The sequence below is a fragment of the Rhagoletis pomonella genome, unplaced genomic scaffold, assembly GCF_013731165.1.
Source record: "Rhagoletis pomonella isolate Grant_MI unplaced genomic scaffold, Rhpom_1.0 Rhpom_scaffold_00002, whole genome shotgun sequence".
Taxonomy (NCBI): Eukaryota; Metazoa; Arthropoda; class Insecta; order Diptera; family Tephritidae; genus Rhagoletis; species Rhagoletis pomonella.
The window spans coordinates 69,485,948-69,496,660 of record NW_023458556.1 but is presented as its reverse complement, the minus strand read 5'-3'; the positions used below and the strand labels follow the sequence as shown (position 1 = coordinate 69,496,660).

Below are 10,713 nucleotides of genomic sequence, written 5' to 3'. Positions count from 1 at the left end.
AAAAATGTCCAGCAGCGAAATTCCGGCGAAATGTCATCTGTTCTCTGACAAAAGAATTCCAAATAGTACGCCATCAGAAAATTTACAGAAACTTGCAAGTTAGACGAACAGCTGATAGAAATTTTGTTTACATTCAAAAGAATAAAACTGAAAACGTAAGAAAACAAATTCCGAAGTCTTATCCTGATACAGTTCACCGACTAAACGAATAATTACTTACTTCTTACAAATTTAATTAGTCGCATTTTACTATTTTAACTTCCAAACCATCAAAGTCAATTTAGGGATTTGCGTAAATTCCAACCAGCTTTTTTTGATTAGCGATTTTCTTGTTGCCAAAAATGTTTCCAGCAGAAACTAACAGCTTTCCCTCAAAATGAAATGTCATTTTGCTCTCTCAATTTCCCCTACTTTGCAAGTTTTTGCGTACGTGAAAACAAAAAGCTAATAGTCGGGTACGCGAATGCAATTAATTGTGAACGGTATTTTGCCTTTACGAATTTCATTGTAGAGTACAAAGATTCACAGTTATACGTTGCACCAAAAATTTAAAATATACGGCTCGCAGCTGTTTGCAACAGCGGATATTTTCAATCTGGTACTTGTTGCTGGATTTCAAGCAATGGCAAAGCTTTATGTTGCATTTCCAGTGCCTTATCTTCTTCTAATTCCAAAAAATCCAACTCTCGCTTTTCTTAAAAAGGAGAATTTCGGATATTGTAAATTCATCCTCAATTATGTTACATAACACGTAATTTTAAGCAAAAAAAAACGACTTAAACAAAAATACACATATATATATTTCATGATCCAATGATCGGATCTAAACCAAATTAGTACGGGACCACCTCTGAGAATTATCGAAATCGGTTGACGTGGTCCAAAGTTATGCGGTAACATACATAAAAAAAAATATATATATATATTCCGACGAACTGATAACCTCCTCCTTTTTTGGAAGTCGGTTTAAAAAGGGTTTATGAAGTATGCAAACGGACATTTAAATAATTTCAAATGGGCAAATATTTTTTCAAAATCTGTTTTTAAAGCATGTGCAATATTTTTTTTCTAGCCAAGGAAAATTATGAAATATTATTTTTTTGAGATCATGGATAAAAAGACGTAGTTTAGCTTCAAAACTTAAAATAATTTGCGACAAATCAAAAACATTTTGCAAATTTTCCATCATATCGGTAAAGAACATTAAGTCAGAAAACCAATTTCATTCCCCAATTGCGGATAATGATCCGATCTCAATTTGCGTATGTGTATATAAAAAGAATAAAATAAAATAACAAAGAAAAGAATGTCCAGCAAAGAAATATGTATTTTAAAAAGTAATTTTTAATTTTTCAACTCTCATAAAAAAAAATATATATATATATATATATATCTCATGATCCACTGATCGGATCTTAACCAGACCACCTCTGAGACACTACCTTTCCGATGCAAAAAGAATTATCGAAATCGGTTGACGTGGTCCAAAGTTATGCGGTAACATACATAACAAAAAAAAAAAATATTCCGACGAACTGATAACCTCCTCCTTTTTTGGAAGTCGGTTAAAAAGTAAAAAGAGCCGCACTTTGCTAAGCAAAGAGCCGCATTTGGCTCAAAGAGCCGCGTTTACCCACCGATGTAGTATGCATTTGAGTTTTTCTTCTAGTGCCATTTAATTTTGTCAATGTTAAAACTGTTTCGATTCGAAGAAAAATATCTGAATTACAAACCTGCCTTTCCATCCATCAATTCAATCACTGCATATCCCTTTAAATACTCAGTGGATATAACTTTTTATAGCGTATACGGAGTTCAGAGAATCGCCGAGGGTATTTGGTGAGATTCTGCCTATGCCAGTAAGGTATTTGGCAAACAGTTGAACCCATCCACAGAATGAAGGTAAAACTGATACTGTCCCAATTTGGCAAGCCTACTCACAGTGCTGACACTACTAAAAACCACTGTTTTATGAGCAAAGAAACCTACCAAAATTTTAAGCGTCCTACCATCCGACCAACGAGAAAAAAAAACCTACCAATTTTGGTAGGAAAAGCCCAAAACGGCAACCCTGCGGTGCACATGTTTATATTTTTTATTGGGAACTCGATTATCGAAGACTGCTGATTGTTAGCCAAAAGTAAAGACATGCCTCACTGGTCTAATAATCGCAAATTATTTCGAAATTTTCATCGATCTATATTTTGAACTCTACTATCATTTAACACAGACGCCAATGCTCTATGTATGTCTTTTTGAAATTTTTAAGAATTTATAAGAAATAATAAACGATTTCTCTTATTGTTTTATGGCCTTATTCATAAAAAATAAAGTAGGTTTAAAGAGCTTTATAAATTGACGTTTTCATACATTTTTCAATTTGTAAACCTTTTATAAAGCTACTTTATTTTTTATGAATAAGGCCATTATTCTTTAAATTTTTCATGGTTTTTATGACTCCACAAAATTTAGATCTTTCGAAATCGCTTGGTTTAGAAACTTTTGATATTAGGTGTTTTCTTTTGCAACCGAGCTACAAAACAACACTCACTGAAAAAACGAAATACATACTACATGCAAATTAACAACACAAACTCGGCTATTTATCCGAATTCAGACAGGTTATGTGAAAAAACTGTTATATTTTCAATTGTTTATGAGAGTAACTTGTTTATGAGGGAAACTTTTGTTTCTTTATATACATACTTATGTATGCACCTAATACTTTGCAAAATTATGCAATTCAATTGATTTTCGTGCATAAATCCCATTTAACTAATTACATATTTCGTGGCGGATGCCAACAGGGTTGCTTATGTAGCTAAATGAAAATTCTAACCGAGTTAGGCGTTCAGTTAAGCTACACTTTTAAATATTTGTCACATATGTACATAAGTCGATCTTCTGACGAAATATAATACGCTTTAAGCTTTATTTTTTACAAGTAAAAACCGTAAAAATTATAAATCTTATAAAATGGCCATGAAAAACATTTTCTCATAAAAATACAATCGGCCTTCAGTGTCGGCGCAAAACTTTAGATCCCTCCCCATGGATCAAGGCGCTCGCCACAAATCGGAGGAGACATATCTATTATTATTAAATGGTGCGAAAATGACGGCAGTGGTTTTCAAAGCATTGATAGCTGTGGTGAACATTAAAGTGTCCAAAGTAACGGTTACATACCATTAAGTACGCCTTTTCTGGATTTAAATTTTAGAGTATGTCACAAATCTTTGCGAGATCACTAAAATAGTCTGTGGTCACGTGTTTTTCGCAAATAAAAAAATATATATATTGAGGTAACCATTATTTAGGACACATTGATTTTCATCTCAGCTGCCAATTCATTGAAAATTTGGCCCGAAATTTTAAACCTCATAAACCGTAATTCGACAACAATGTCTGATTTTATGAATATATAGTACATCATTATATTAGATTTATATTTTAGATATATGTAGTTACTCTAGTCACATGTGATTTTAAGACAATTAATTCAAGAAAACTTTATTTTCAAAGTCCTACAAATTGTTAAATCTTATAATTGCTTGCGTTGCAATATGAACATATGTATATATATGTATGTCTCGCAAATATTGAACAAGCTGTCCTAGACAAATGTGTAGATATGTATATGGGAACTATTTCAACTTCAACTAGGTGTTTACCATTTTTTTTTTTTTTTTCTTCAATAAAGGCCTACAACGCCGATTTTTTGCTTGGAATATGTAACGCTAAGTTCTTTTGCCGCTAATCACTTTTGAATTTTCTCAGTTTACAACTATCGTTTATCTTCGCTTTAACTGCTTTAGCAAAATTTAATTTTAGAAAACTATTCTCGAAAGCCAAATTGTCTTTAATTGATAAGCCATTTATGTTTAGTATACTTCGGTTTTAAGTAAAATTAAACATTTAACATGCTGTCATTGGCAGACAGCTTCTCATAAAAATACAATTGCCTTTCAGAGTCGGCGTAAAACTGTAGGTCCCTCCCCTTTGTGTGACAACATCAAGGCTCACGCCATAAATCGGAGGAGAAGCTCGGCAAAACACTAACATATTGTATGAGCGCCAATCTATTATCTACAATTATTTTTTATTGATTTTACTATCCATTGTTTGCGATAAAGGTGGTTAAAATTATGCACGAATGCCAACTTTATTGCATGGAAAAAACGTATAGCTTTTAAAGCTAAACGCCATAAAACCGCATAAAATAAAATATAATATCCTTATTTAAAAGGAAGAAAACCTAAACAGGAAATTGATTGCACATATATGTATTTATTTGTATAGGGTACTTCTTTTCGTTTGTGTTTGCCAATTATTGAAAGTTAATAACCGAGTGAACTTTTCAAAGAGTTTAAAAAGGTATCTTTGGTACTTTCATCAAGCATTATTTTTATGTTAGAACCAAGTATAAACGTGATAGAACCCTATGTAAATGCGTTGAACGTGTAAAAAAATATACGCGTTATTTTGTGTATATAGTTCCGGCAAACAATGCCCTAAAGGACATTTTTTTCTGACCAAAACCGCTTAGGCGGTTACAGAGCCAGAAAATAATAAGAAAAAACTTACGATGACTTGTCGACTTATCGGAGAAGGTAGGCACACGAGGTTGTGGAAGGTGCATTTGGAATTGTTTAATTACAGTTTGGACGAGCTTTTTCGCCATTAATTCATTACTTGGGTGAAACTTTGATACACCACAATGCAGGGGAGGCTCATCGGCAAAAGAAACGGTGAATTGGCACCAAAAAAGAAAAAAGGCGGTGAATTGGCACCAAAGATGCGTAGTCAGGTACGATGCCAGCATTTTATGTTGTACGTGGCATAATCTCCACCAGTTTCATGAAAAGGGAAAACCAATCAATCGGGGAATTATTTTTACCTATCAACAACGTTCTGAACGCAAAAAAAAAACACCGCATTCCACAAGGACAATTTGTTGGTGGGTTCGATATTGAGACGAAACACCCTACAGTATACCGCCCATTTTCCGTTTTTATTACTACAATTACTTACTATAGTTATTTATCAAAGTAGCAAACAAATAAATCAATTCTTCTATCAGCATTTTAGACTCTTTTTTTATCAAGTTTTACTGGTCATATTTACAAAACATTTTTAGCCAAAGTCATTCAAATTAGAATGCGCACAGTTTAAAATGAAAGATTCACAAATAAATTAAAATAATAGTTAGATATTATCATCAAGAACTGCTAACGGAAATCGAATATATTTTTTTTATTGGGCGGAGACACACAAGTTTGTGCCTTAAGTCTTTCGTATTCAATTCGATTATCCAAAATGAAGTACAGATCGATAGCTTGTTGCTAAACCATCATTTAGTTTACGGGTTTAGTTTACAGTTGCATAGCATACATCGGTAAGGCATACATCGTAATGTCTGTACATAAATTTTTCGCGTAGGCAGTTTAAAAGTAGTACGTAAATTTCTCCAAGGCAAGTCTGACTTAAGGCCTAAAATGCCTCACAAGCTCGGGTAAATAAATAGGCACTATAAATGCAAGCATTCTTTTTAAAATTGTTGTTTAATAAAAATTTTCCATATTTGTGTACAAAGTTCAGAGGCTTTTGAAGTATCCAAAGCTTTTTACCGTCCAAGATGCCATTTTTATAAACAATTTGAAAAACGGAAATGTCGACTTTTTATAAGAAATTAAACAATATGAAAAGGTTATAGATTAGCAATCTTCCACGCGCACTTCACTGGAGGGTTGAAATGCTAAAAACTCTGTTTATATATATCTTAGTTTTAAACAAAGCAAACGTAAATCTGAAAGTATGTCAAAATTAGCCGACTATCCATACAAGACCCAAAATTAAAACCAGTTTTCATTAAAATCTGATAATTCCTACCATATCTGCCCTTAATACAGATGGCCAGTCTATACTATTTTTATGCTTCTTCATTCCTATATAAAAGTACAAAATGTATTTGTTATTATCAGGCAAACGGCTGAACCGATTTCAATTCTGTAAAAAGTACCTTTTTGGATCTTCTGTGTGGAAGGTTTCAAACTTTTTGTTATTGTGGCCAAAAAGTTAAGAAAGCTGAGACTTCACGGTCTCATAATTTCATAGAGTTTTCCATATATTTTATTTATGTCACTAAACTACCAAAACGTTAATAGGATTAGGAAAAATTATGAAATCCTGTAACAAAGTAAACCTAGTATTCTAGTAACTCAGCATTCGATGTATCAACTACCATTGTTGAGTCCATGCAACGTGCTATTTATATGTCTAGAATTTAATCAACCCCTCATGTAGTTGGTTATTTCGAGACATTTCGAAACTTGGACTTTCTTCCAATCTCAGACCACCGCACAGTGTTCGACTATATGGAGGCAGGTGGAAATCATAGTTAACGTACACCGATTTCGCTGAAACTTGACATGCGCTCTAATTTTTCTTAGGAACAAGCAATTACGATTTGGTAATTGGTAAAGATGGCTTAATTGCCAAGCTCTCCACTCTTGTGGGTGGAAACATTAAATTTTATATGATTTCGATGAAATTTATTTTGTGCTCTCTCTTTTATTAGAAAACCTTAAATATACGTACGAAAACCACGCTCTATAAGTCACTCATCATGCCCGTGCTGGTACATGGCGCAGAAGCATGGACAATGACAACATCCGATGAGGCGGCTCTTGGAGTGTTTGAGAGAAGGATTTTGCGGAAGATTTACGGGCCTTTATGCGTTGGCGACGGCGAGTACCGCAGACGATGGGACGATGAGCTGTATCAGCTTTACAGCGACATGGAAATAGTGCAGTGAATTAAAATACAGCGGCTCCGCTGGCTTGGCCATGTCGTTCGAATGGACACCGACGCTCCAGCTCTGAAAGTATTCAACTCGGAACCCGCTGGTGGTAGCAGAGGAAGAGGGAGGCCCCCACTGCGATGGAAAGATCAGGTGGAGAAGGACTTGGCTTCACTTGGCGTTTCCAATTGGCGTCAGTTGGCACAGAGGAGAAACGACTGGCGTGCTTTGCTGAACTCGGCAAAAATCGCTTATGCGGTTACAGCGCCAAAAAAGAAGAAGAAGAAGAAGACGAAATATAAAATATTGGGAAGATAGGATACTACACACATACAACATCTGCAACTCGCAAACAATGTAGGCGCAATCAGTAACTGTGATGAAATTTCGGTTAATATTTATTTTCTGCTTTCCCCTCCCAGAAAAGCAAATGTTGCACTTAAAAATTATGTACAAAGGTGCAAATATTCCTTTCTCGCGATGTTTGGTGTAATTGTTTCATTGTTCGAAAAGTTCTTTTCGCGAAAATTATGCAAAAAAAAGTTGAAAATCGAAAAATTAAGAAAGTCGAAAATTATACATATTTGCAAAGTCGCGCGAAAAGGTCAAGTTATGTATATGTTGGGAAACTGAATGAAATTTGTAAAAACATGCGTCTAATTTCAAGACCTTACCAACCGGTAATCACACTTTTTTATACCCGAGCGCACTTGTGCACAAGGGTATATTAATTTTGTTTACATAACGGTTGCTTGTAACAGCCAAAACGAATCGAGATAGATATAGACAAATGTATACATAAATGATCAGGATGAAAAAAGAAATCGATTAAGCCATGTCTGTCTGTCCGTCCGTCTGTCCGTCCGCCCGTGTACACGATAACTCGAGCAAAAATTGAGCTATTTCAACGAAATTTGGTATGTAGGTTTCCCTTAATCCAAGGTAGGTTGATATTGAAAATGGGCGAAATCGGACTTTAACCACGCCCACTTCCCATATAAAGGTAATTTCCAGAAATACGAAAACTGCGATATTTTAGTAACTACTGAAGATAATTCACTCAAATTTGATATTTACAATAATTTTTAGACAAAAAATAAGAATATTATAAATTTTTGGAAAATGGGCGTAGCCACGCCCACTTATGGTTATATGCGTATATCTTGGTAACCGCTGCACCAATTTCTTCCAAACTTGGCACAGTTGTTGGCCTTCGTACAACATACCAAATGGCCGAAAATTTTTAAAATCGCTCAATAACCGCCCGAACTTAGACTTTCTTACTTTTTACTAACAATTTTTATCATCTACATTTTCAGGCCAATTTTTTTTACAAAAAAGAGGAAAATACCAAATAAATGATAAACATCTTCACCTGAATAGTCCATGCCCCTAAAAGAATTGATAACTCTTGAAAAAGAAACCATTCTTTTAAAGGGTTCGCGCCGGATATCGCGCCGATTCTAGTATTTCTTTGGAAATGTACCGTTCGTAGAATGGTGGGGTGAGTAAATGATGTGAAAGTTTGTATTTGTGACTTTTAGTTTTCCCTCCTAAACCTCTAAACCCGGTTTTTTATCAACTGTCACCATGACTCTTTTCCACCTGCCTACATATAGTCGAAACACTGTAAACCGTTAGCGAAAATTAAGACTCGCAAGCCAGCAAGCATTGAGTCATCCGACAGGTAAAGCTGGAAAAATACTGCGTACTGCGGTAGGACTTAGGGTCGATCCCTAGTCTGAGTAACATGTAAAAATAGGTACAACTTTTTCTAACAACCAAAGCAGGCAATGGCAAACCTACGAGTGTATTTGACGTTCGGAGGCAGCGTAAAATTGTAAGTCCCACCATTTGTTTTAGATATATGCAGCATCAAGACCAGACCACAAATTGCGGGAGAAGCTCGGCCGAACAATATTTTTTTTGGCGAGTGTTCGTTTTTTCCAAAAAAATGAATATTACTTAAAAATTTGTTACATATTTATATTAAGGGCTTTCTATATCAAACGGCTATGGCTATAATTTCGGGGCAATCAATTTAGCTTTGTAAAGTATTTTAAATCCATATATTTCCACATATTTTGCTCAAAAATGTATGTATGTCATATATGTAAACCCATTGTACATACATACATATGTACATAGTAAGTAAGTACCTATGTATATATGTATGTAGTACGTGCACATTAGCTGTCATTTGGCGCCACTTTGTTCGAATTCAATCAACATTGGCGTTTAAAAGTGTTAATTAAATTTGCGAATTCTGACAAAACAAATACAGGAAGCAATGCACTTTTTCATTAGTAATTTAAATACTTCACTTGTTTTTAAGGAAAAGTTTGGAAAAAATTCCCAACGAAGCCAATTGGCAATCCATTTCACAATTTCGTTTTCGTTTTATTCACTAAATTTATTCATACGTAAAATTTGTAATAACAATTTCATAAGTTTTCGCACAAATAATTATCTAATGAAGTGAGTAAGTTATTATTTGTAATTCAATTAAACTGCTAATTGATATTAGCTGGAAAAGTTGTATTGTACATAACGAAAGCACAACAAAAAAATTGCATCGCTGGAGAGTGGGTCGTTGTATTGTGAAATTCGCACAAACCATGATAATAGCTTTATTGGCGAATTAAAAAGATAATCTGTCACTAACACTAGTTTTTTTTTCATTTCAGGGGTCCCGAAATGTAGTTTGAATTTAACATTTTTTTTATCAAAATCTGTTTTTCCTAACGTATTTCCGATTTTTAATATGCAAATATTTTTGGTTAATTCCCGAATGCGGCTTAGTCATCTACGCGCGAATATAATTTTTTATTTAAATATACGCTTCACGTTCACTTGTTTACTCGATTAAAAAAAAACCGTTGCTACTTCGATGCTCACAATAGCCGAACAATATTATTACTGGCACTTGCCGTGACCACCAGCAGCGGTTTAAGCTGGCAGGAACAGCAGCCAGAGGCAGCCACGGCAGCAGCAACAGCAACTAACTAACAAACGAATGTATAGTAGAAGTTAAAAGTCTCAATCAGACTCACACACACATACCTACTCTCTCAAAATGGGAAGTCCACGCGAGGCAATAACAACTTACCAACAACAATTGCTTTACTGTAGCAAACCATTCCAATACATAACCAAGGCCTAAATTGTTTTCTTTTGATAACGGTGTAATCCTGAAAAAAATTTCGAGTAGGATTTTGTTTTTCGTGCCGGAAAAGTCATTGCACATACGCACACTTCAAATCACCAATATATGCTCGTTGTGCGCTCTCTATGCCGACTTGGTTTTGGGAGCATTCAGCTATTCAAAGACATCGGAAATCCGCTCCAGTAGATCCCAGCTCAGCCGCTCACTTGCTGGTGCTCATTTTCTGGTTTTGAGATTCATCGGTTTTCACTCTTTGCCATCTGTTTGTTTTTTTGTTTGTACACAAACATAAACACCACCACCACCAATCAGCAACGTGCTCTTCAAACGGCTTCAACTTGTTGGCTTTGCAGGCCTTCGGCAACAATGCACGCCGCACATAACACCCCGTACGCATTGTTGTTTGTATTTCGCTCGCCTCGATTGCTGCACCACTGCGAGTTTTTAGTTCTCTACATTCTTATTGCTTTTGTGGGCCTGCGCTGATTGGCGCCTTTCGCGTATATAGAGAACCAACACATGCGCCCAATATGTACAGTGTGACTGTGTGCCCCGAATGTTGCTTTGTACATTTGTAGATACAAAAGTGTATGTATATACATATATTGCGGTGTGTAATGTGGTTTGTTGCAGTTCCGTGCAGCGTTGGTGCAAATGAATAAATGGAGAAGGTGGGGCCTTTAAATGACACATAAACAAACAAGTGGCAACGAGCATAAAGTGTAAATTTATGTGGGGCGCGACAAAG

At 35.2% G+C, this 10,713-nt stretch overlaps 1 protein-coding gene across 2 annotated transcripts in view; it reads right to left on the bottom strand.

Moving 5' to 3' along the window:
* The window catches only part of LOC118734026 (protein lozenge), a 128,815-nt gene extending 119,035 nt beyond the window's left edge, over positions 1 to 9,780 (bottom strand). For both annotated transcript variants that reach the window (XM_036463712.1, XM_036463714.1), the window contains exon 1: positions 9,124 to 9,780. The gene's annotated coding sequence lies outside the window, so the exon portion shown is untranslated. The remainder of the gene's footprint in view (positions 1 to 9,123) is intronic.
* Between the last annotated feature and the right edge of the window lie 933 nt (positions 9,781 to 10,713).